This window comes from Ailuropoda melanoleuca, chromosome 10 (assembly GCF_002007445.2).
Source record: "Ailuropoda melanoleuca isolate Jingjing chromosome 10, ASM200744v2, whole genome shotgun sequence".
Taxonomy (NCBI): Eukaryota; Metazoa; Chordata; class Mammalia; order Carnivora; family Ursidae; genus Ailuropoda; species Ailuropoda melanoleuca.
The window spans coordinates 53,027,574-53,054,201 of NC_048227.1; the positions used below are offsets into that span (position 1 = coordinate 53,027,574).

Consider the following 26,628-nt stretch of genomic DNA (forward strand, 5'->3'; position numbering starts at 1 on the left):
GTTTAGTTGAATCGGGGTATTATAAAATTATTCTTGTAGTCCTGGCTTGGAAGTGATGAATTCATCCATTCAGTTAATATTCTAACACTTCAAGATTACATAAGTATGGTGATCATATGTTCTGTTTTGTTCAGAAACCCTGAATTTTATGACTGTTTTCCTATCATAATCATTAATAGCACATAATTTTATTCTCAAATGTATCACAGTTTGGATGAGAAGTATATGTTTACCCTACACATAAGTAAGATTAATCTATAGTTGTTATTCAGTATTATCTTTGTCAGGTTACATCATAAACTTATACTTTGAACTGGGTCACTTTCAGTTTTCAGAAGATGATAAATATGTTTTTCAAATATATAACTTCTCATTGTTTATACAATGTAGACTGAATTAGAAAATCTTTAGCTCTTCTGTCAGAAAAGCTTAAGATTGTCACCAAGAACATTATAAGTTTGAAAATATCATGTAAAACTGGTACTTAAAATACAATTCTGAAAAGGACATTTTAGAATATAGTCTTCTGTTAAAAATCTGTGACAAATTGTTCATTTTGAAAAGATATACTAAGCTGTAACTATATCAGACTATTTTATTTGGCTATATCTCCAAATTCAGAGAATGATTTACCAAAGAAAATGTCTAATAAATCTCTCCTTTATAAATTCATACAATCTAAAACAAGAAACTTGTAAATGGAGATTCAAAAAAAAGAAAAAAAAACAGAAAAAAAATGTCCCTTATCTAGTTTTTCTCAAGGAAGAAATAAAGTATTATTAAATAGATTGTTGCATAAACTAAAGTTTTTATGAGGTGAAAAACATGTCAGTCTCATTAGAGAGAGTGGCAAGTAGAGAGGACTGGAAGAATGTAAAGCATAACATTAATCAACATGTTTATTTCAGGACTCAGAAACTGCAATCAAGGTATGCCACTGTAGGGGAGGAAAAAATAATTTTCCTTTTACTTTTCTAGGCTCCTGGCTGAGACCACCCTGTGATAGAAGACAGATTATAGGAGAAATATAAACAGAAGTTTAATAACATGTATACTTCCTGTATACATGGGAGACACCCAGGAAAACTGATTAACTCCCTGAAATGGTGTAAGCCTAAATACCACTCTAAATACCATCTTCTGCTAAAATCAAAAGAAAGATATTGGGGATGGTGGCCAGGGCAGTTATGAGAAGTTACTGGGAAAAGCAAGTAAATAAGATTATGGTTGTTATGCAGATTTATGTTGGTGCCTTCTCCATTGATGAGAGATTCTAGATTTAATCATCTTCCTTTTCCTAGTACAGAGAGAGACAGCCTCACAAATGGAGATTTCCTTCTAAATGTAAATGTGCCTTACAAAAGAGTAATTTCTACTAGGTTTTCAGAGCTTCTCCTCTGTCTGCTGTTTCTTAAAAATAAACAGTTCGAGGGGCACCTGGGTGGCTCAGTCAGCTAAGGGGCTGCCTTTGGCTAAATTCATTATCCCAAGGTCCTGGGATTGAGCTCCGAGTCAGGCTCCCAGCTCAGGGGAGAGCCCGCCCCTCTCTCTCCTTCCCACTCCTGCTTTCACTATCTCTGTCTCTCTTTCAAATAAATAAATAAAACGTTTTAAAAAAAAATAACCAGCTCAAGATAATCCTTATGCCAAAGAGTCATATATTGGGATGGCAAATTCTCCTCCCCTTCACCACCAGGAGACTTGTTTGCACCAACATCTGGGACCTTAGTGACAAATGTTGACAAGTGCATTTTCCAGTATCATGGGGAGTAAAACACACAAAGGAGAAGAACATAATTGCATAGTCTCTCAGAGGGTAGCAAAGAAACTACTTTGAGTATTAGGCAGCCCAAATTCATGTGACTCAACCTGGGACATCATTTAAGAACAAAGAGGAATCTGTGGGACAGTACTAACAGGTGCACCTTAAATATCCTAGGGAAAATCTTCTATGTATCCTGATAAACAGAATTTTAAACTGAAAAGAAAAGCTTACTTACTGAAAATAAGACTCACTCCCCTCAGTAGGGAGTTATCTGTTATCACAAGAAAAACTCAATTCAGATTTGATTAAAAGTCCTGCAATCATTAGAGCTAATGACTTCCCCCCAGTTCTAAGGCATTGCAGATAGGACAGTAAGGAGTGGCAAGAGGCATGGGTGTTCTGTGCTTCTGAGCAGAGGAAGCAAAGTTATATACCTATATTGGTACACATTCTGTCATCAGCAGAAAATGGAGCAGCGGCAGTAAAATGTCAGTGATAAGCAAGGAGAAGATGTTAGTTAGGACCCACTGTGAAGAGAAATTAGCTGGAGGGCTAGCAGGAATATTAGGGGGGTAGAAAACCAAGTAGGTGGGGACTGGGGATTAGATCCCAAATAGTATTGCAATACTATTCATATAGTTGACCAGGTTCCCTGAGGCCAAACTATATAGTTGTCTTGGGACTATAAACCATATATATGCTTTCAAAATTCTAAGAAATGCTCTAATTTCAAAGTTCTAATGCCTATTAACTTACTACAATAAGATTTAAACATAGCTAAATCAGGGAACTCATTAACATTTTAATTTACCTACATGAAAATACTTTAAACCCAATTTTTCTTAATGAATTCTCTTATGTTAACAATTTATCCTTGTTAAAAAGAAACAGGTCCAAAATGTAGTCGGTCCACCAAGACTTAATACCTAACCTAATCTCAGTGTCAGCCTCTCCTAGGAGTGGAATTTTAAACCAATTAGTCTAGAATTTGTGATCAGCACTTGTGAGGTAATCACAGGATAAGACCTCTGCCCTTCCCTCCAATGGTAGGTGACCTCTCTTTTCTTTAGCTAATAACTTCTTTGTCCTACCCCATTTGCGCTTATAAAAGCCTGCACGTTATACACCTCCTCAGAGTACCTTTCTGTTGCTGCCCAATTCATAAATCATTGACTAAAGCCGGTCAGATCTTTAAATTTACTAGGTTGAATTTTTATTCTTTAACATGTTTCAATGCACAGAACAATTTTAATTTTCTTTAATTTGCATTTATATCTAATATATATCTTTTAATTTTATCTGACACACTAACTTCATCTTATTTTTTGTTTTTTACTTGAATTTTCCAAACTGCTAAATTGGGACCCTCAGATTTTTTTAGTCAGTTATATTAATATATACTACCATATGTAGCTTAAATTTTTTGAGGTTTTTATTTGACAAGATCGTGCTGATAATAGTTTTAATCATTAGTAAACTACTATAAAATTTTGGGTTCTACAGAAAGGAAATTTGTGGAGTAGCTTTCCAGAAATATGCCTGATTCAATTAATAATATTTATTACTTAGCAAAATACCAATCCCTATACCAGTTATTAGAGATTATTTAAATATCTAAGTTCTAATTTAGCAGTTTAGCAACTGTGTTTATAGAAAAGTTTATCTTAGAATGGAAGCAAAAGTTACCACCCCAAAATATGTCTCTTGGGCATATGGATTATTATAGGCTGCCCACTTAAATAGCAGACAGGAAAAATTCTGAAAACTGTGTATAAGCTATCCTTTTGTAAGAGACATTTACATTTAGAAGGGAACTCTCCATGTGTAAGTGTGTCTTCCACTCTGTACCAAAATGAGAATCTATAGAAACTCTCATCAGTGGAGAAGGCAATGGCCTGAATCTAGGTAACAACCTTACCTCTTTTATTGTGCTTTTTCTGATAGCTTGCCATAATTGGCTCACCTGCCGCTCCCCCGCCCCCAACATCTTTTGCCTTTAGCTGGAGATAGTTTTTAAAGTGATAGTTTGGGCCATTTCGGGGACTAACTCAGTTTTTCTGGGTCTGTCGAATGTATACAGGAGGTATACCTGTTATTAAACTTCTGTTTGTCTTTCTCCTATTAATGGTCTTTTACTGTAGGGGTGGAACTTAGCCAAGAACCCAGAAGAGTAAAAGAAAAATTATTTTCCTCCCCCACACCTATATAAACAGGTTGATTTATTATTAGAAGTGTCCATATGCCTGATGGAAATCCTGTGAACAACCTGAGTTAATTATGATGGAACAAACGGTATAAGGAGCAATATCATATGAGTTCTAGAAGTAATATACTTTCCCAAATCAGTGTGACATTTTCTGCTGTCTTTTCACTGCTACAGTTTCAGGTCATATTTTTTTTTTTTTACCTTAAATTCAACTAATTTACACATAGTATATTATTGGTTTCATAGGTAGAGTTCAGTGATTCATCAGTCTTATAAAACACCCAGTGTTTATTACATCACATGCCCTCCTTAATGCCCATCACCCAGTTACCTCATCCCCCCGCCCCAGCAACCCTCAGTTTGTTTCCTATGATTAAGAGTCTCTTATGGTTTGTCTCCCTTTCTGACTTTGTCTTGTCTTATTCTGTCCTTCCTGCCCCCACAATCCTCTGTTTTGTCTCTTAAATTCCACATATGAGTGAGATCATATGATAATTGTCTTTCTCTGATTGCCTTATTTCACTTAGCATAAAACCCTCTAGTTCCATCCACATCATTGCAAATGGCAAGATTTCATTCTTTGGATGGCTGAGTATATATATATATATATATAAAATGTCTTATCACATAAAGGGCTAATATCCAAAATCTCTAGAGATCTAAAGATCCAATCTAGAGATCCAAATCTAGAGATCCAAAATCTATAAAGAACTTATCAAACTCAACACCTGGAAAACCAAATAATCCAATCAAGAAATGGGCAGAAGACATGAACAGATATTTCTCCAAAGAAGACATACAAATGGCCAACAGACACAAGAAAAAAAGCTCAACGTCACTTGGCATCAGGGAAATACAAATCAAAACCACAATGAGATACCACCTCACATGAGTCAGAATGGCTAAAATTAACAAGTCAGGAAATGACAGATGTTGGTGAGGTTGCAAAGGAAGCGGAACCCTCATACACTGCTGGTGGGAATGCAAGTTGGTGCAGCAACTCTGGAAAACAGTATGGAGGTTCCTCAAAAAGTTGAAAATAGAGCTATTCTATGACCCAGCAATTGCACTACTAGGGATTTACCCCAAAGATACAAATGTAGTGATCCGAAGGGGCACCTCCACCCCAATGTTTATAGCAGCAATGTCCACAATAGCCAGACTATGAAAAGAGCCCAGATGTCCATCGACGGATGAATGGATAAAGAAGATGTGGTATATATATATACACCAATTACTTCTTAATTCCAAAACTGAATTATTTTTCTTTAATCCTCAGCTTTCTTGATTTCTTGTAGCTTTTGAATATGTTAAATATTACCATTTTCCTTAAATATTTTCTTAACTTTTCCTTCACCTTATACTAAAAGGCTGCTTCCTTTTATTTTTTTTCATCAATGATTTTTTTTTTTCTTTTGTAACCAAATGTAGCCATTGTCCTAGATTTTCCCCTTACCTTCTTCTAAAGAGAAAAGTCTCTCCAGGTTCTCTCCAGGTTTCAGATATGATCACTATGGAAAGACACTTGGTTTCTCCGAATTTGAAATTCACTCTTGCTGGTAACTGTTTTCTATTTGTTTTTTTATCAGTTACTACGCCTTTTAAAAGGTGTTGGCTCCATCCCCCTCTCTCTGAGGATTAATCATCAGTCTTTCACTTCTCTACTTCTGTCCTTTTTCCTCACACTGACATTTCCTAATTAGTGGTCTTATTTTAGCTGCATTATTCTTCAATTTCTCAGTGTTACTCTATACTTTAATTCTATATTCCTTTTTGCATGATGAAGTTAAATTATTTTCCCAGTCGGCCTAAGAATAATAAGATTATACAATATTAGAGATCCAAAGCACATTAAAGCAAATATTGGCCAATCCCCTTACTGTTTGATAAGGCAATAAAAATAGCATTTATTAGCTTTATAATACAAATACACATTAGTGGCTTAGTCAGAGTTAGAAGCCAGAGTTACAATCATTCCAGGCTAGTATCTTTTTATTCCTACAAACTAGAAACTATATTTTTCTATTTATTTCTATTTATTTCTATTTATTATTTATTTATTTATTTACTTACTTTCTTATAGATGGGGGAGGGTTAGAGGAAGAGGGAGAGAGAGAATCTTAAGCAGGCTCCACACCCAGTGCAGAGCCCAACATGGGGCTTAATCTCACAACCCTGAGATCATGACCTGAACTGAAATAAAGAGTTGGCTGCTTAACCGACTGAGCCTCCAGGTACCCCTGAAACTATGTTTTTCTAAAATAGTCAAATGAAAAATTCTAAATCCAGCATTATAAAGCTGACCTATTTGATAGGTTGACCAGTAGCTACATTTGGGTTTTGTGCATGTGAAAGGTGTGTTGTCTGAATTGAAATGAGCCAAGATCATACCCTATTTAAAATTCTTATTACAAACTGAAAAAAGCAAATGTCTCTAAGACTTTAAAGGCTTTGATTACCCACTTAAATAATAATATATGAATATTAATGTGGGGTGAAGAAAAATATTTTTCACCTACTTTTTTTACTTTTTTTAATAATTGAAAATTTTATATTTGGCTCATTTTTGTAGCTTAGAATATAATTCTATCAGATAGTGTTTTTCTAGAAACTCCATTAGTTAATACTTTAACTCAAGACTCCACACACAAATTTCTAGTCTAAGCAGACCAGCCTGCCTTAACATTTCAACATGCAGTAGTTCATATCATTGTCATGTATGCTCCTCTTTCCTGTCATCTGCAATATCCCTGTGGATACGCTTTCTTCCCATCTCTATATAGGTGTATTTATTTCTTCAATGAGGCTTTGTTGCTTTTTCCCTTCAAGAAATAGAACCCATTTCTACATTCTCTTGCATTACGTCTTTCTTTGACCAGTGAAATTCAGAGGAAGCAAAGTTGTGGGAATACTAAACCTAGGTCTTTAAAAGTCTTACAGATTCTATTTTCTCTTTCTTGGAATGCTGCCCCAAACACTAGCTGGGCAGATGCGGATCTAGTGTACTAGAGGGTAAGGAACTGAGTGGAGCAGAGACAAACCAACCCAGATAAACTTCCTTATATTAACCATCTGACAGCAAGTCCCAAGCATCGGACATGTGACTGGGAATATTTTGGACAATCCCATTGCAATCAAGCCTTCGTATGTCTGCAGCCACACAAGTGACTCTAGATGATATCAGGAAAGAACCATCCAGGTGAACTCAATCCAAACTGGCAACTCACTGAATCATGGAGAATTTGAATGAATTCTTTTTAGCATGGGGCTGTTTTGTTATTCAGTAATTGATAATAGGTACCACTGCATTCCTTTTAATACTCCAAACATGGCACTCCATTTAACGCTATTTGAACAGATAAACTTCATACAGACTTTTCTAATTTCTGTAGACTTGTAGACCTCTGACTACTTTCCTTTAAATGGATTGATACAGGGGCGCCTGGCTGGCTCACCTGGTAGAACATGTGACTTTTGATCTCAGGGTTACAGTTTCAAGCCCCGTGTTGGGTGTAGAGGTTACTTAAAAATAAAATCTTAAAAAAATAATAAAAATAAATGGATTAGCATAATCTTTGAATATGTAGTTTTTCTATAATTTTAAAATTATTTCACAAATATAATACTTGTCTTCATAACAGTTAGTAGGGCCAAGGTCTGAGAATGGCCAAGTTACCTGATGCTAGAACTCATATGCTCTTAACCATTTCAGGCTAATGCTTTCTTGTAAAACTACTGCATAGCAAAGATCTTGCCTAAGGGAAACAATGTATTCCAAATTAAATAGTTGACATTGTCTATATTCCTAACCAAAGTTTTGTAGTTTTCCCTTCCCCACGCCCTCCACTATTTTTCTTTGTCATCTCTTTGCATAGTGGGAATTAGCAAGGCTAATTCTAAATTCCCAGATTTCCTCAATCAATATTATATTTCTGAAGGAGACCATACCTATAATCTTAATTACTTACTAATGTCAGTATTTCTCAAATTTCTATCTCCTAATTAGGCTTCTCTAAGTTCCATCATCTTGCCAACTAAATCAATCATAACTCCATGTGCTTCTGTCAATTTTCATTATACCAATCAAATAAAAGTGATTATCATCCTGAGCTTGACTGCCTTATTCACCAACAACATTTTTAATCTATTATCCATACTGTAACAAGATATAGCTTTCAAAAATACTGATCTAATAATGACATCATAACATTTAGCTGCTGAAACCCTTGTAAATATTTAATACATTGACTGTGTAGACTGGTTACTGTGTATTTCTCCAACTTCAACATTTGCATTTCACCCATGCTGTCTTTTTCTTTGCTTCCTATCCACACTGGACTTTTATTTACTCAAATAAGCCATGGTCCTCACCAGTTGAATGACTCTGGGCAAGCTGCTGCTTTTGCAATAATAGAAATTACCATAAAGTAAAACAAAAAAAATAATAACAGTAGTCTAAAACAAAAGTGACCTAAGTTTTGTCTATTTCCTGTAATTCTAGTTGCAAAGAGAATGGGAAAAGTAGCTGAAAGAAGATAGGTGAATTAGAGGACTGGACTGGTTGTCCCTGGCTGACGTAAAAGCTTATTGTTGCATTCACTATTTATGCATACTCCAGTACTCCAAAACACAATGGTTTTCCCAAGGGACTCTGGCAGTTGAGAGAAGAGTAAAATAAGCATATATGCCCCCTATCCTCTGACCTGATATCCCTTAGCTATGTAGGAAGGAAACACAGAGGGGGGCCTGGGTGGCTCAGTCAGTTAAGCATCTGCCTTTGGCTGAGGTCATGATTCTAGGGTCCTGGGATCAAGCCCCACATTGGGCTCCCTGCCCAGTGGGAGTCTGCTTCTCTCTCTCTTCTGCCTACCCACCCCCTTCTTGTAAAACTACTGCAACTCCCCCCGCCCTCCCGCTCATGCTTGCTTGCTCGCTGTCTCTCAAAATCTCAAAAAAACAAAACAAAACAAAAAAACAAAAAACAAACAACAAAAAAACCCCATAATAAAGCCCATCAGCCCACAGTCTTCAAACTGGTACTTTGAAGTAATTGTACAAAAACAACTTGTTATGGTAGTAAACACAAAGAGAATACACCAAAGATATATTTGGTGAGAAAAAATATTGAATTAAATAAAAAATTACCAGAAAAAAGTAGCAAACACACAGAAACAGTACAAAATATTAAAAAGTAAAAAGTAACATAAACTAAACAAGACAGATCAACAACTTTTTTTTTACGTACAGAAACAAATAACAATAAATATACTCTCTTAGGAACATTAAAGGTTAAGAAGATAACAAATATAAGATTATTTAAGGGCTAGGAAATGTGACATTGATGAGTAAGATCCAAGTTGAGGAATAGCTAAACTGAAGGAAAACTATTATAGAACTTAGAAATAAATTTAAAAAAATAAAAAGAAAACCAGGAAGAATAGAAGAAAATCTAATAGTGAATCAATGACATGAAGAAAAGGTCTGAAATAAACAAGGAGACTATGGAGACAAAAATCATGTAGATGAGAAGATTAAGGTATAGGGATGGTTGTGACAAAAGCAATACCACAAGAACTCATTTAACTCAAGTAAAGAAGGAAAAGATGACCAATTGACAGGCTCAAAACCGAAACAGAGAAAAGATATTTCCTTTTCTTTTCTTTTCCTAAATTTATATGTGATAACGAGAGAAAGAAATCTGTTGAGAAAAAAAAAAAATAAATGATCCAAGAAAAAACTACACAGAAAATCAGCAATATGTAGGTTTATTTGGGTGAAGTTATAAAGCTTTGAAACATTGGGACAAAATAAAACTATCAGGGCAAGAAAGACCATGAAGCATACCAATGACAACAGGTAATAAAATTGATTGACCTCAGACTTCTCCACAATTATATTTAAAGCTAGGAAATAGTGGATCCATTATATGTATTTTTTGAGGGGTAGAATGTGTACTCTAAGAAATTAATATTTATCCAACTTATAATTCATAGAAAAATATTCTAATGTGTTTAGCACCTCAGGGAATACAGGTAGAACTCATAAGGATTTCTTGGAAATAGTAAAGATCTTAATAAAGACATAGAATCTGCCTTATTTGTTTTATACATAATGTAAAGGATGTTTCAGGAATCCAAGAGATGGGCTTTCTGTTTGTAGTAATTTAAACAGACCATTTGTTTCCTTTTCAGGTAAATGCTAATTAGATGTTATTAGCACTGCTTTTGGCCCTCTACCACAGGAGAGAATTTCCAAGTACTCATGGCAACCAAACTATCAGAGCTAACTTTAATAAATAAGTGGACAAAGAGGGATTTATCTACATTTACTCGACAAGCTCTCAAGGTAAGTCTGGGAACTTCTTTCAAATTGGGTACGTTTTTTGATACATTCTTATAAAATTCTTGAGACAGAAATGGCAGACCCCAGGCATCACATACTTCCATTAACATTTGGAATGGATTTATTAGTGAAATCCTATCACAATTTGCCTATCTCGTTTGCAAGATTAAGTGGAACATCCTATTCTATAGTAATACACACACACACAAACACACACACACAATCACATACATATTTACACCAGAATTGTGACATTATTATCATTCTTTCCCTTGCCACACAATTATTTGTATATTTTACTTAATATGTATCAGTTATTAATCCTATATTTCCCTCAAGGATAACAAATTAAAAGTCATTATTTGAATGGCAAGTGATAAGATATAGATGCCCACAGCCACAAAATGAAATTTTCCCATCTATCTCCAGTAAAACTCACAAATTTGATATCTAGACTTTTTTCTGAGTTCTATCCATAAATATCAAACCATCTACTCAAAATCTCCACCTACATCTCACAAAGATACCTCAAATTAAACATGTTAAACTAGACTTACTACCTTCTTCTAAATCTTCCCCACTTCCAGTGTTCAGTTTAAATAAATGTCATCATTATTTACCCAGTTGCTCAAGCTTGAAACTTGTGAGCCACGCATGATTCCTTCTACTCCATCAACCCCAAATCTCACAAATCTGCTTAATACAGTCCATCTTTATTGCCACAACCATGGTCTAGGTTACCATCATTCTCAATTTATTGGCAATCTTCTAACATCCATTTGCTAGTAACATCTTTCCTCCTTCAATCCAGTCTCTACAATGCAGAGCAAATAAACGTCAAAAAAATATAATAATAATGGAATTTCTCTATTAAAAACTAGGCAGTGGCTTCTCATTGTCCCCAGAATAAAAGACAACCTGTTTCAGATGGTAGAAGACACTGCTTGAATAGGGCTTAGATACCTTTCCAGGAACACCTTGCATTACTCTGTCAGTGTCATCTTCATTCCAATGCTGGGATTTTACACTTTTTTAAATGCATATTATTCCAGTTTTGCATCTTAGCCAAAGCTATTGTCTGTTCAAAATGCTATTTTATTCTCTATCTATTCATTTTTTGTCTCAGCTTAAATGTTTTTCTCTGAGAAGTCTTCACAAAATAGACCCTTCCTTCCATATATGGGTAGGTATACTTGTTATGAGTTGTTCTGTACTTGAAACTATTTGATAATACTCTGAATACTTGAAAATACCTTTAAACTAAAAAATGTCTACTCTTCACCATAGTACATAACCTATGGGATATACCTGTTTTTTCTTTTTTCTTTTCTTTTTTTAAATAACCACTGAATTCTTACCTCTGGCATGTTACTGAAAATTGATATTTCCATGGGTAGTATTGAATTTGACTGAGTATATTTTAATATTCTGAAACTTTGTACCTAATCATTATCTAAAAAATTGTGCAATCTCTTAATTTCTAAGTCAAAACTTTACAGATCTGCTGGTCTCATACTGTCATTTACACAATTCATATAATACTAAATTGGCATAATAGAAATACTTTGATTATTGTACAAGCTGTTGACAGGTCAAACTATGTTCTGTTATTCAGTTTTTAAAACAACAGCAATTATTTGTATTTTTGCTAATGCTTATGATAGAAAATTCTAAAAGATAGGGCTCTTGGGTGGCTCAGTCAGTTAAGCATCTGCGTTTGGCTCAGGTCATGATTCTGGGGCCCTGGGATTGAAACCCCCGTATGGGTATCATCTCTCTGCTCAGGAGGGAGTCAGTTTATCTCTCTCCATATGCCCCTTCCCCCCCACTCGTGCTCACTGTCTTGTACTCTTTCTCAAATAAATAAATATCTTAAAAAAAAGAAAATTTTAAAAGATAGAAATGTGCAAAGAGTGAGATATACCTACCTATATCCTCTTCTCAGAAATAAACACTATTAACATTTTGCTTTACATACATCAGCGACAGATTTCATTTGTGTATGTGTGTCAGTGTGTGTTTGTGTATTCTCATTGTGCACTTGAGTGGGAGGTGATATTTCATAACCTTTAAATATTGTTGTTGTAATTTAATTACTCATTACAGTGTAAACATTTTTGTGGTGTGATTCTATCCTGCACTGCCGCTCTCTAGAACAGTAGTCATTTTATCTCTGCCCACCTTCTATCTCACCTGTGTGCCACTACCGCATGGAAGATTCGATGGATGTGGACATGAGCCCCCTGAGGCCCCAGAACTATCTTTTTGGTTGTGAACTAAAGGCTGGCAAAGATGATCACTTTAAGGTGGATAATGATGAAAATAAGCACCAGTTATCTTTAAGACCAGTCAGTTTGCGGGCTGGTGCAAAGGATGAATTGCACGTTGTTGAATCAGAGGCAATGAATTAGGAAGACAGTCCAATTAAAGTCACACTGGCAACTTTGAAAATGTCTGAATGGTTTTCCTTGGAGGCTTGAAATAACCCCACCCATGGCCTAAGGTTGAAATATGGTTCAGGGCCCCTGCCTATCAGTGGACAGCACTTAGTAGCTCTGGAGGAAGATGCAGAGTCAGAAGATGAAGAGGAAGAGGATGTGAAACTCCTTAGCTTACATGGAAGTGGTAGCAGGTTTCCACACAAAAAAGTAAATCTTGCTGCTGATGAAGATGATGTGAAGATGACGACGACGACAATGACTATGATGATGATGATTTTGATGATGAGGAATCTGAAGAAAAGTCTTCAATAAAGAACTTTGTACGAGATACTCCAGCCAAAAATGCACGAAAATCAAACAAGAATGGAAAAGATTCAAAACTATCAACACCAAGATCAAAAGCTCAAGAATCCTTCAAAAAACAGGAAAAGACTCCCCAAACACCAAAAGGACAGAATTCTGTAGAAGACATTAAAGACAATATAGAAAAAGGTGGTTTTCTTCCCAAAGTGGAAGCTAAGTTCATCAATTATGTGAAGAATTGCTTCCAATTCTTAAAGATATCTTAAAGATATCTGGCAGTGGAGGAAGTCTCTTTAAGAAAATAGTTTAAACAGTTTGTTAAAATTTTCTCTTATTTCATTTCTGTAACAGTTGATATCTGGCTGTCCTTTTTACAATGCAGAGAGAGAACTTCCCCTACCATGTCTGATAAGTATTGTCCAGGTTCCATTGCCAAGAATGTGTTGTCCAAAATGCCTGTTTAGTTTTTAAAGATGGAATTCCTCCACTCTTTGGTTTTGAACATGTATTAAATGTTAAGATAGGACATAGTAGTAGTGGTAGTTAGACAAATGGAAATGGTGGGGACACATAAATATACCTGTGACATAAACTCAGTATTTTAATAAAGTAAAAAAAAATAACAAAAAACAATGTAAACATTTTCTCTATGTGATTTAATAGTCTCTTCTAAAACACACATGGACACATGGTGTGTTATATGGATAACTGTATTTAACCATTTGGCTTCTTTACAATTTTTCACTATTAGGAAAATCGTCAACATGTGACTCACCATATTTGTATATAAATCTTGTACATCTCTGATTATGTCCTTAGGATAAGATCCTAAGAATTGAAATATCTGGATCAGAGTATGATTTTATTTTATTTTATTTATTTTAATATTTTTAAGAGGAATATGATTTTATTTTTAAGGCAGTAATTGATTAATAAATGGACTAAATTTCATCTAAATAATTTCAAAGTAATTTTACACAAAGTTTAAGTATTTTAAAAGAATTTTAAGTACATACAATAACCGAATTCTCAAAAAAATTAATATTGGTAATCCTATGAATGTATGAAGGAAAAAATCCATTAATAATTACCACCTTACTTGAACTAGTGATAAAATTTAGTTTGTAATTTTAATATCTCATCAGAAAGAGATGTGAGCAGATCTGTAATAACACACATATAGATGTGGTATTTAATTTTTATTCTGTAAAATATCTGTGATTATCACTGTTGTCTACAACTTATATTTGCAAGTATGACACATGATGGCAATGCTTCAGTGAGCTTTGAAATGTTTCCTCTATTACACCAATGATCTAGAGTGCACATTTAATAGGAATCTTTTTCTAAGTGGGTATGCATAAAGCATGAAAATGTCTGAATGTTCAAAGGAAGCAAAACGATCTCTCTTCCAATTCTTGAAATATATTCGTGGGTTTTTGCTCTAGCAACTGCAAAGTCAGGCATCTGTTACTGTTTGGTGTGGTGTTGAATTTCATGGTTTGTTAATTTTGCAGTTATGTCTACAAAGCTAATAAAAGGAGAATGGATCTTTTATACTGCAAAATTCGGACTATCCCTTGGGTAATTTTTCTTCATGAAATTCATTTCACATTTCTCTTTTAAGTGAATGAGATAAGTTTCTTGCTTTTTAAGTTATCGAAAACTATTATGGGTTACTCAAACTTTAGACCTGTTAAAAATAATAAAACTATGGCTGCACACCATTAATTCCCCAATATTATTGGTTACGGATTCTTTTACTATATAGAGGGCAGGATAATATAAAATTTTATGTAAAACATATCTCTATACTTCCCCAGTCCATGTGGATACTGTCATAACATCCTTTTTTATTATTTTCAAAATATATAGCATAATAGTTGACCCCTGGGTAAAAATAAATTCACTTAATGCTATAAACATTTCAATAATCATTCAATAGACACTAAATGAGCATTTACTGGTGCCAGGCAGAAGCCCAGCAGTTCCAGAGACTGAGATCCAAAGGTAAAGATCTCTGTGTTTAAAAATTGTGGGTTTAATAAAAGGAACTATATATGTAAATATATAGAGGTGTGGGGAAACACAGTAAAAACCTATGGATGCACCTGAAGTAGTCTTACATAGTCTGATAAAATCTGAAAGTAGATCTCGAATTGGGGCTCCACCAGGAGGAGCAGAAAATATTATTTGCATTTCAAGTATACAGATTGCATACAGGGGATTAGAAACTTAACTCACCCATTATATGGGTTGGATGGAGTACAGATCAAGGAAGCCAGAGGCTATCATTAAAGGATTCTTCCTGTAGAAACAAATCAGGTGGTTTCACAAGAGGTCTTCCACAGCAGCTGTTTTAAATATCAAAAAAAGGGGCGCCTGGGTGGCTCAGTCGTTAAGCATCTGCCCTTGGCTCAGGTCATGATCCCAGGGTCCTGGGATCGAGCCCCGCATCGGGCTCAGGCTCCCTGTTCGGCAGGCAGGAAGCCTGCTTCTCCCTCTCACACTCCCCCTGCTTGTGTTCCCTCTCTCTCTGTCTCTCTCTGTCAAATAAATAAATAAAATCTAAAAAAACAAAACAAAACCTCTCAATGTTAAATAAATAAATAAATAAAAATCAAAAATACATTTTCTTAGCCACGTAGTATGAATAATGTAGGATCTTAATATAACTTAAATTAATTCTAATGATAGAGTTGAGATTAAGTAGTATTTAGAGACTATAACTTTAATATATTCAAAGACACCTGCCAAAATTGAAAAAATGTAATTAATTTTCTTATTAATAATTTTATTTTCTCTAAACAATGAAAATACTTTCTCAAGTTCTCAGTCACTAGGATATGTATGAGTGAGATTTCTTACAAATAGACTTTGGCAATGTCCATTTATCTTCATTTCCACTGTTCTAGTCCAGACTGTAATCGTTTGCTGGATAAAATACTGAAATTAGCCTGCTATCTGGTCCTTTTACAACTATCTGTTCCCAAACATCCCTTCAACCTGCTTTCCAAATTAAAGTTAGAATGATATTTTCTTCTTTTTTTTTTTTTAAAGATTTATTTATTTATTTGAGAGAGAGAGTAAAAGTGGGGGTAGGTGCAGGGAGAGGGAGAGAATCTCAGGAAGATTCCCTGCTGAGTGGAGAGCCCAACACGGGGCTCCATCTCAGGACCCTGAGATCATGACCTGAGCTGAAATCAAGAGTCACATGATTAACCGACTGAGCCATCCAGGTGCCCCTAAAGTGATATTTTCAAATTGCACATCTGATGGTGTCATATCCAGACATATCAAGTACATTCTTAGAGAGATACACATTTTATTAGAGAAGTTTAGTTCAGCATTTTCAAAAACTTTCCTCTAACATTGTTTTGTAATTTGCAGTGCTGCCTGCAATTTACAAATTTCTCTGCACTTCTGACTCTATTTCTAAAATAAAGTTACTGCCTCAAAGGGTAGTAGTAAGGATTAAGTTGAATAAGCACTAATACACTGCCTGACAGATATTTGTTCAATAACCGTCTTTTAAAAAAATGTCTTTTGTATGCTTAAATATCTCTTTAAAAAATTGGTGATTATTGGATGCCATAAATCAAAATAACAACATGAAGTATGCTTTTTTGCCATTATTATTTTAAAATTTTTATAGATCGAAGTATAATTGACATGCAATAAACTGTACATATGTCCCAAGAAACCATGCCCCAAAATATCAAACACATATCTTTGCCCAAAGATGTGATCTTTCTTTCTTATCTCCTAATTATAAGACAATGATTGATTTCTTTTCGGGCACTCTAGATTAGTTTGTAATTTCTAGAATTTTATATAAATGGAATCAGCAGTACTTGTTAAAAATATTATACCTTCTCTATTGTTACGCTTTTGCACTTTTGCTAAAGACCAACTGACCACATTTGTGTGGATTAATTTTTGGACACTATTTTTTTCCCATCTACTTTTTGACCATACTTTTGCCACTACCACACTTTCTCGATTACTATAGCATGTAGCACTATCGGTTGTTTAATATTGGTTAGTGTGAGTCATTTGACTATATTTTTATTTTTCAAAAATGTTTTAGTAATTTTGGTTCTAATGAATTCCATATAAAATTTGGCATTAGCATGTAGATACTTAAAAAAAAATACCTAGCTAATTTTTATTGTGATTCCACTGTATTTATAGATTAATTTGGGGACAACTGACTTATTCAGTATTCTGAATCTCCCAATCAATGTACATAGTATATATACCTATTTATTTGGGTCTTTGATTCCTTCTTTTTGGCCCACATTTCCTGCACATGTTTTGTAAGATTTGTAATTTAGCACTTCAATTTTTTAACCTATTATAATTAGTATCTATTTAAATTGTGGTTTCTACATTTTCAGTGTGAGATATAGAAATAAGATTTTAAAATGTGTTTGTAAGTTGTATTTTATGACTTTCCTAAACTCATATATTAATTTCAAGAACTTTGTAGATTATTTAGAATTTTTAAGATAAATCTTAACCATCTGTGAATAGGGACAATTTTATTTCTTTCCTTCCAATTTGCTTGCATTTATTTTTTATTTCTTGCCTTAAAGCACTGTTAAAACTTTTAATACAATGTGGAATAGAAGTGATGAAAATGAACATTTGTACTTTGCTGCTGATCTTAGAGTTAAAACATTCAGTCTTTAATCATACAGTATGATGTTGAGTGTGAGTATTTTTTAGATACCCTTTATCAGGATAAGAATGTTTCTTCTATTTCAAGTTTGCTGAGAATTTTTAACATGAATATGTGTTGAATATTGTCAAATTTTCTTCTAGACCAAATGATATGATCATAGTTTGAGATATACAGAAATATTATGAAGATAATGTAGAGTTTCTAGATGGCTACACTCATTTTCCTTTATTAACATCTTACATTAGTTTGCTAAATTTGCCACAGCTAATGAATCAATATAAATACAATTATTATTTAATAAAGTCCATCTGTTTACAAATTTCCTTAATTTTTATCTGATATCCTTTTTTGGTTACAGGATCTTATCTCCATATTACATTTAGTTATCGTATCTCCTAAAGCTCCATTTGGCTATGACTTTTTCTTTTTGATGATCTTGATAATGTTGAAGAGTACTGATCAGACATTTTCTAGTATGTCCTTCAACTGGGATTTGTCTTATGTTTCCTCATAAGTAAATGGAGAGAAGACAAAAAGACTAATTTCTATTCTCATCATATCACATTAATGTACATGTTATCATGATTTTTCAGGTTGAATTAGTTTTGTTAGATTTCTCCATTGTAAAATTATTCTCTCCCTCACCCCCTTCTATAAATGGGAAGATATGCTACACCTGCTTGTGGGAGGGATATTTACATAAATTATTTGGAATTTTTCTGCACAAAAGATTTGTGTATTTTTCAGACTTTTATTTATTTAATCATTTTTATATCAATATCAATATATTTATTTTATAGTAATATAGTAATGTAATGTAGTGTAATACAATAACACATTATTGATATTGTTGCTAAAATTGTTCCAGATTGGTATCTCTATCAATTGGCCCTTGTGTCTCTTTGGCATAATCTGGTCATTGTGTTTTATTTTGTTTTGCTTTTGTGAGGGGTGGGGACACTTCTTTATTTTCTGGCATTGTGCAAGAAGTCCAAACTCATCTTGTATATTCCATACCCTAGTCCTAGAATAAGCCATTTATTCAAAGGCCCGTGTTTCCTTTTATTGAAGAATGATTTTTTAATTTTAATTTTTGAACATTGAACCAGGCTTGCTTTCTATTATGAGTCCTACTTACATGTGAGGTTTTTTTATACTGCTAGATTTGATGGACTAATTTTCTTTTTCAGAATTGTTGGTCTATACTTGTGATGAATATGGGTCTATGTTTTTCTTTTCTTATGCGTTCTTTGTCTGAATTTAGTATCAGGGTAAGTCTGGCCCCACAAAATGAATTAAGAAGTATTCCCTTCTTTCTATTTTTCTGGTGAATCTTGTAAAGAAGTGGTGTATTATCTATATTTTAGTGCTTTGTGGAATTCACCAGTGAAAAATCTGGACCTAGAATTTTTTGGAGTGGAAGGATTGTAACTGTGAATTTTATTTCCTTAATACATATAGGCCCAGGGGTGCCTGGATGGCTCAGTCAGGTAAGCATCTGACCCTTAATTTCAGCTCAGGTCATGAGCTCAGTGTTGTGAGATTGAGCTCCGCATCAGCTTCTGCGCTGGGCAAGAAACTTGCTTAAGATTACCTCTCTCCCTTTCTCTCTGCCCAATGCCCCCCTTCTTTCTCTTTCTCTAAAAAAAAAAAAAAAGAAAATAGATACAAGCCCAGTCATATATACATATATATGCAATATATGCTTAAATTATATGATATATAATACATAAAGATATATAAATTATATAATATATAAATATGAATTATATATATAGGGTATATATATATATATAAAATTTGTGTCTTTCAAAAAATTTGCTCATTTCACCTACGATTAAATTTATGGGCATAGAATTGGTTGTAGTATTCCCTTAATACCCTTTAATATCTACAGAATCAGGAGTGATGGCTGCTTTTTCATTCCTAATATTGGTAATTTGTGTCATTTCTCTTTTTCTTGTTAAACTGGTTAGAGATTTATCAATTTTATACAATTTTGATTCCTTCAAAGACGGCTTTTTCTCCCTCATTTCTTCCTTCTATACCTCTATTGGACAAAGATAGAAAAAAAAAATCCTAAACAGAAATCATATTTGCTGAAATTCAACAGCAATTTATTTCAGCAAATATGATTTCAAACTATATTGAGATGATTGCATGGCTTTTTTCCTTTGTTTTTAAATGTTAAATTATCCACAAATTTGAAGAATAAACCCTAATGGTCATGTTGAATTATTTTATTTTACATGTCAAAGTTTTTCTTAAATTGCTACTTTATATAATACTTTATTTTTTTTAGGATCTTTCCATCATGGCCCATGAGAGATACAGATCTTTAATTTTTCTTGTAATGGCTTTGTCAGATTTTGATTTTAGGTATGCTGGATACATAAAATAGCTGGAAAGTATTCCTCAATATTTTATTTTTTATTATATATTTTTTATTACTGGGAGGTTTTTAGATAATATTGGTAGTACTTTCTCCTTAAATGTTTGGAATAATTTACTGGTAAATTAATTTCATCAGGGATTTTGTTTATGGATAAATTTTTAAGAATGTGTTTAGTTGCCTTAAATGGTAGAATATGCAGATTTTCAATTTTCTTTCTGTCAGTTTTGAAACATTATATTTTGGAGAAATTTTCCATTTTAACTTCATTGACAAATTTGCTGCCAAAAACAAGTTCATAATATTATCTTGCTTTTTAATGTCCATAGATTGTGTGGTGACTGTCTTTTATCTTCTTGATTATAAGAAATGTTTTATTATTGCTTTATTTCTAAAGTAATAGATCTAGGGAATTTATTAATCTTTTTGAAGAAGTAAGTTGTGGCTTTGTTGATTTTATATATAGGAATATGTATTTGTTTCACTGATTTCTGTTCATATTTTATATTTCCCTTATATTATCCATTTTATTTTATTATATTTCTTCATCCAATGTTTTATTAATCAACCAAGATCACAGATTTCTAGTCTCTTTTTATTTTCATATATACACACACACATTATATATATATAAAACACTGTACATTTAATTAATAAACATATGATATAAAAAGACTCAGAGAGGTGGTGCCTTTTAAAAGCGAATATATCTACTAATCTGTATAATTAAGTAAACTGATATTATATTTAAATTCATTAAAATTAAACATAATTGGAGAGGAGGTATTGCTATTTATTTAAAAAATGGAAGATAAGGCTATTACATTTCTTGAAAGTAAGTGGCATTTTATTTTCTTTAGCATTTTATATTGTCTTTATTTTTCAAGGTTAATAATGCTTGACCTCCATGTTATGGCCTCAGAGAATATGCTGAAGAAACTATATGATAAATTTTATATTTAAGGAGCTCATATGTCTAAAGCATTCATTGTAATATGACATATTAAAGCTCTCGGGTGATATATAAAAAGAATTATGCCATCTGTGATTTAGCTTTTCTCTATACTAATGCTAAAATCTAAAAGTAGTAACCTTTTAGACGATTTTTAAAAGATAAGCTCCAGATGTTGCAGTAGGCTATGACCATCAGTAATTTGAGATTTTGCACTGTAATTAACACCCGTGATTCTTCTCTCTTGGTGTACTTTATATACTCCAGAACACTCCCACAGGAAGCATCGCTGATGGTCACTGGATTGATTTACAAAGGACAAAAGTACAATGAGCAGAAGAGGAAATAAGCACTTTTAGGAAAACGGTGAGTATAAAGGAGGCATATGAAAAGACACTGTTAAGAAAAATATTTCTGTGAACAAAATATGGATACAGAATTGTGAAGAAGATCTTTACAATAACAGTCGTTTAAATTCTAGATTGTTAACATGAATATCCTCCCAATATTCCCTCACATTTTATGAGTTTCCCAGTCCACTTTATTTATGCTTTCTCATTCTATTAACTTCTAGCAATTGGTAGAAAGGATGTCAGGCCTAGAGAAAAATTTTTACCGAGCAAAGAGTCATTCATATACAGTTTATTTACATAGACTTGGGAAATCAATATTTTCACTACAGCTCTATGTTATTTTAATACTTTTCTTATTAATTAGATTTATTCCAGTAATAATTCATAAAATGGTATATATGGATTGCAGTATGATATGCCTGTCGCCCCTCCTCTCAATTTTACATTCTGTGGCACTTTAACTGTCAGACAACAGTAGTGATATCTATATTTCATCAAAAAAGATGCATATAGTGGGGAGGGATGTGTGTATGCATATAACATGTATCTAAATTTATTTGCTTAATTCTCAGTGACTACTTCTCCAGTGGGTGTTCTAAGTTGGACTCCTGTTTTTTTTTTTCAACACAGTTCAAGCATATTTGAAAACAATTTTGTTTTCTGACACAATAAAATTGAGAGTTATCTTCTTTCGTCCTTGTTTGTGCTGGTATGCCAACATTCCACCAAAGCTCTGATTTCTATCACGATGTAAAAGTGAGTTGGCCAGAGTTCGGATGCTATGCATATATTGATAAAATAATAGAGGAATTTCCAGCAACTATTTTCTTGTGTCACTGATGGAGTATTCGCATAAATTCTTACAGTCATTAGATCACATTGATGATCTCAATTGATTTATAATGTCTCCTTACACACACACACACACTCCATAAAATTGGGTATTGTGCATTATATACTGATAAAAATGTAATTAAATTGCAACATAAAGGACTCAAACTACTTGATTTAAAGACATATTATAAAGGTTATATAATCAAGACAGTCTGGTGTTGGCCAAAGAGTGGACACGCATATCAATGGATGAGAGTAGGGAATCCAAAATTACTCCTCTGCACACAATTGATTTTATACAGTGTGCCAAGGTAATTAAATGAGGAAAAGTTAATCTCAATAAATGGAAATGGTACTGGAACAATTGGGCATCAATATATAGGAAAATATAGCATAAAATTTGACTCAAAATGGAAAATAGGTATGAATCTAAAATATTGAACTGTAATAATTCTATAAGAAAACATACGCAAATGTTTCTTAAGAAACAAAAATAACAACTCTGGTTATCTTAATTGGTTCATAAAAAATCTTGAAAATAGAAACTTTATTTTTACCTTGATAAAAGATGTCAATAAAACCTCCACAGCAGAGTACTTGATAATAAAACATTGGAAGTATTACCATTATGGTCAAGAATAAACAAGTGCCCCCACTATTATCATTTCTACCCAGCATTGTACTACTTAGGAAGCTATGAAAAATGTATGAAAATTAAGGATGTTAGAAAAAAAGGGAAAAAAGGCAACGCTGTGGAGTTCCCTACTAATCCCCCAAATTTTCCAGAATAGCAATGTCATACACAGTCATTGTTTGTTCGTGATGGAGTGAGACAAAAACATAATCACTCTGTAGCAATGTTTATGAAGACAAAATTAGAGGATAAGCTTTATCATATATCCTGATGTATTAGAAATCTATAGTATAAAAAAAAGAAATGGCATATTATGCAAATAGAACAATTAAATAAAACATCAAGCCAGAAGAAAACCACCTACATATGAACACTTGTTATGTGACAGATGGAGTTGCAGATCAATCAGGAAACATGAACTTTTAAATAAGTGATGGAACCATAGCCAGCTATGTGGAAAAATAAAATAGAGTTCTACCTCTCATCATTCAAAACAAATACATTCCACAAATAATATATTACTAAACATTAAAAAAGTAAAAGTTTAGAAGATAGGAAAATTTCTTTATGATATTGGTGTGTGAAATGATTTTTTAAAATAAAATCCAAAAGTGTAAACAATAATTGAAAATACTGATGATTTTGATGATATTGATAATGAAATTCTGTTAATCGAAATCTATGTTCAAACAATGAAAAGGTATTTGTGATACGAGTAACCAACAAATGGGGCGCCTGAGCGGCTCAGTTGGTTAAGTGTCTGCCTTTGGCTCAGTTCATGATCTCAGGGTCCTGGATTCAAGTTCCTCATTGGGCTCCTTGCTCAGCAGGGAGTCTGCTTTCCCCTTCCTCCCTCCCTTCCACTCATGCACTTTCTCTCTCTCAAATAAATTAATAAAATCTTAAAAAAACCCAAAAAACCCCACAAACAACCAAGAAATGATAAATGTCTATAATATACGGAAATACAGAAGACATGAGTCAAAAAAGTTATGACCTAATAGAAAGTGAACCAATAAAACACACAGATTTTTTTAAAGATAAGCAAACTATCAGTAAGTATTTGAAAATGGAAATGCAAAATAAAGTCACAATATAACAAAATTTTACAAGCAAGTGACAGGAAGAAATCAGATAATTAGGAATGATGGTAAGAATGAAAACTAGTGTACTCTCTTCCCCTGCCAGCCTAAGTGTAAATTGATATATTCATCTTACAAAATAGTTTGTCATTCTAGTAACGTTAAATATTTGCTTCCCTTAAAAGCTATAATAACACATGGACATAAGAAGACATATATAAAAGGATTTATATCATTATTGTGTAAAGTAGAAAAATATTATAAATATTGATAGTAGACTGGAAGAATAAATTAGGGCATCTATAGGAAAGAGTAGTCTATAGTATTAAAAAAAGGACCACAACCATCAATCTCAAAACAAGATAAATGTAAGTCAGAAATAGATTTCATTTATATGAACCTCAAAAAGAGGTAAAATAAACAATATACCTGAGGAGGAATACACACAGTGATGATAAATACTATAAAGGAAAGCAAGGAAATAATTCATAGAAAATTCAAGATAGTAGTTGTTATTTGAGGGAGAAAGAAGCTATTCTGATGGGGAGGACACCTCAGGGTCTTCTGAGATATGGTAAAGCTCTCGTTCATAGGTCTGAGTATAAACAGTAGAAGGCCCAGATATTATTATTATTTAAGTTGCATAAAGTTTTTCTTGTGTGTATGCTATGTCTATTTCAGTTTCATAAGACAGTATAAAGCAAAGTACTGGTAGAGGCAGAGATCTGGAATTAATTCTATATATTTGACATAAATATCATCCTGGGCATAAGTTCTGAGAAACTACATTTTGGAGACTGTTTCTTAGAGTTTGGGTAGTTATTAAAATAACTATGTAATACGAGAAATCTTTCCATTATACAGTTTAAGGGCAATCAGATACAGACATGACTATTACATTATAAATCAATGACATAAAAATCACTAATTTATTGCTAGTTTCGTGCAGGAAAAGGCATACACAAGAAAAGCAAAGCTGAAAAAAAGACATGCTTTCAGGAGCAAGTTTAAAGATTATAATCAAGGATGATTTGACAGATTATGGCAACTATGATAAAATATGTAGGAGACTTTGAAAACATCATGTGATACTGCACCATCTCTCCGTACCTCCTTCCTGTTGCTCACATTCCTTGCAACAGAAACACAACTTCCTTTCAATTTGGCCAAATATTTCTATGATAAATTCAGAATTTTTTTTCCTAGTAATTTAATAAGGAAACTCGGACCCACTATCAAGGGATTAAATAGGTGTAAACTGAATTAATCTTAATCATAATAAGATAATATTAATTCCTGTGGGTTTTTTTGAAGGACACAATATGTGTGACATATGTTTAGTTATATGAGTATTCATAATATTTGCTTTATATTTACACATTATTCTCAGACATTTTTAATCTACACCCAAAATGCTTTACATAGACAGAGAAACTGTCATATTTGTTTTCCTGAGCTCTCCAAAGTCTTTGCAGTTCATAATGCAGCATTCTTTAGTAATAGTACTGTCATGCTGAGATTAAAAAAAGACATATTTACTTACTCAACATTAAACACCCCCTACATCCACATATGCAGACACAAATCCAATTACCAAATATAAAATTATGCTACTGTAATTGAGATATTCAGGTAAAAAAATTCACCCAAAGGTTAAAAATAATAATTCTCTTGGTTAAAAATGTCTTGTATTATTTCCACCTTTTATTTTTAATTTAAAATAAAATCACTTATTGAGGTAATTATTTCTAAATAAGGGAGGAAGTTGTTTCGTCTCCTATCCTTGACTCCTTGAGCCACCTTGCAAGATTCAAAGAGGTGTAAAAGTATTTACCTAACTACAGAGAGAGAGCAGTTAGACAGCAGACAGAATGTGTTCAACGTTCCCTACTCTTTACCTGTGGTTGATTTCCAATGCTACAGATCAATAAACTCTGCTTTAAAAGGAAAAAAAAATCCTTACTGAAAGGCAGGGGAAATTATTCTTGAAACACAAATGATGACGATACTAACAGTGGCAGCAGCAGCATCAACAAATCAACTCAAAAATCAAGAAATTATGGGTGAAGTGCAAAAAGAAATTGCCAACAAAGAGGAAAGTTACGATTGAATAAAAAAATAAATTAGTGATTAAGCATATTTAATTAATAAAAATTTAGTGAAAGTCCATTTCTTCTCCAGTTAAATTAATCCACTAATTACAGTAATCATGTTAGTGCATGTAAAGTTTTACTGATCAAGTCATAGCTCCATCTTACCCAAGAGAGGAAGGTGAGAAATTATAAATGTACACAAACAGCTAAGGAGAAGATGCAGAAGATTCTGAGCAGGAAACACATGAACCAAACACAAGCACAGTTCACGGTTTTATGGTGAGAAAACTCATAATTTTAACAATGAGGTTTTCTTTCTCCAGTAAAGCAGTGTTAATCGTTCATTTGTAGGTAACTTTCCCAAATTAACTATTTTTAAACTCTGCAATCTCTTACTATTGGATTTTGTGAACAAATTTAGATTTTTTCAAAGGTAGGGTTTCTCTAAGAGAAACATATTTTGCCATTAAGGCAAAAAAAAAAAAGTTAAATTCACAGTCTTAAGCAGATTCTTGTAGAATCAAGGAAAATAATATCGCTTGCA

General features: G+C 33.1%; 1 pseudogene; it reads left to right on the plus strand.

The window, feature by feature from the left end:
- Positions 1 to 12,523: 12,523 nt before the first annotated feature.
- Positions 12,524 to 13,354, plus strand: LOC100464954 (annotated as a pseudogene).
- The last annotated feature ends 13,274 nt before the right edge of the window (positions 13,355 to 26,628 follow it).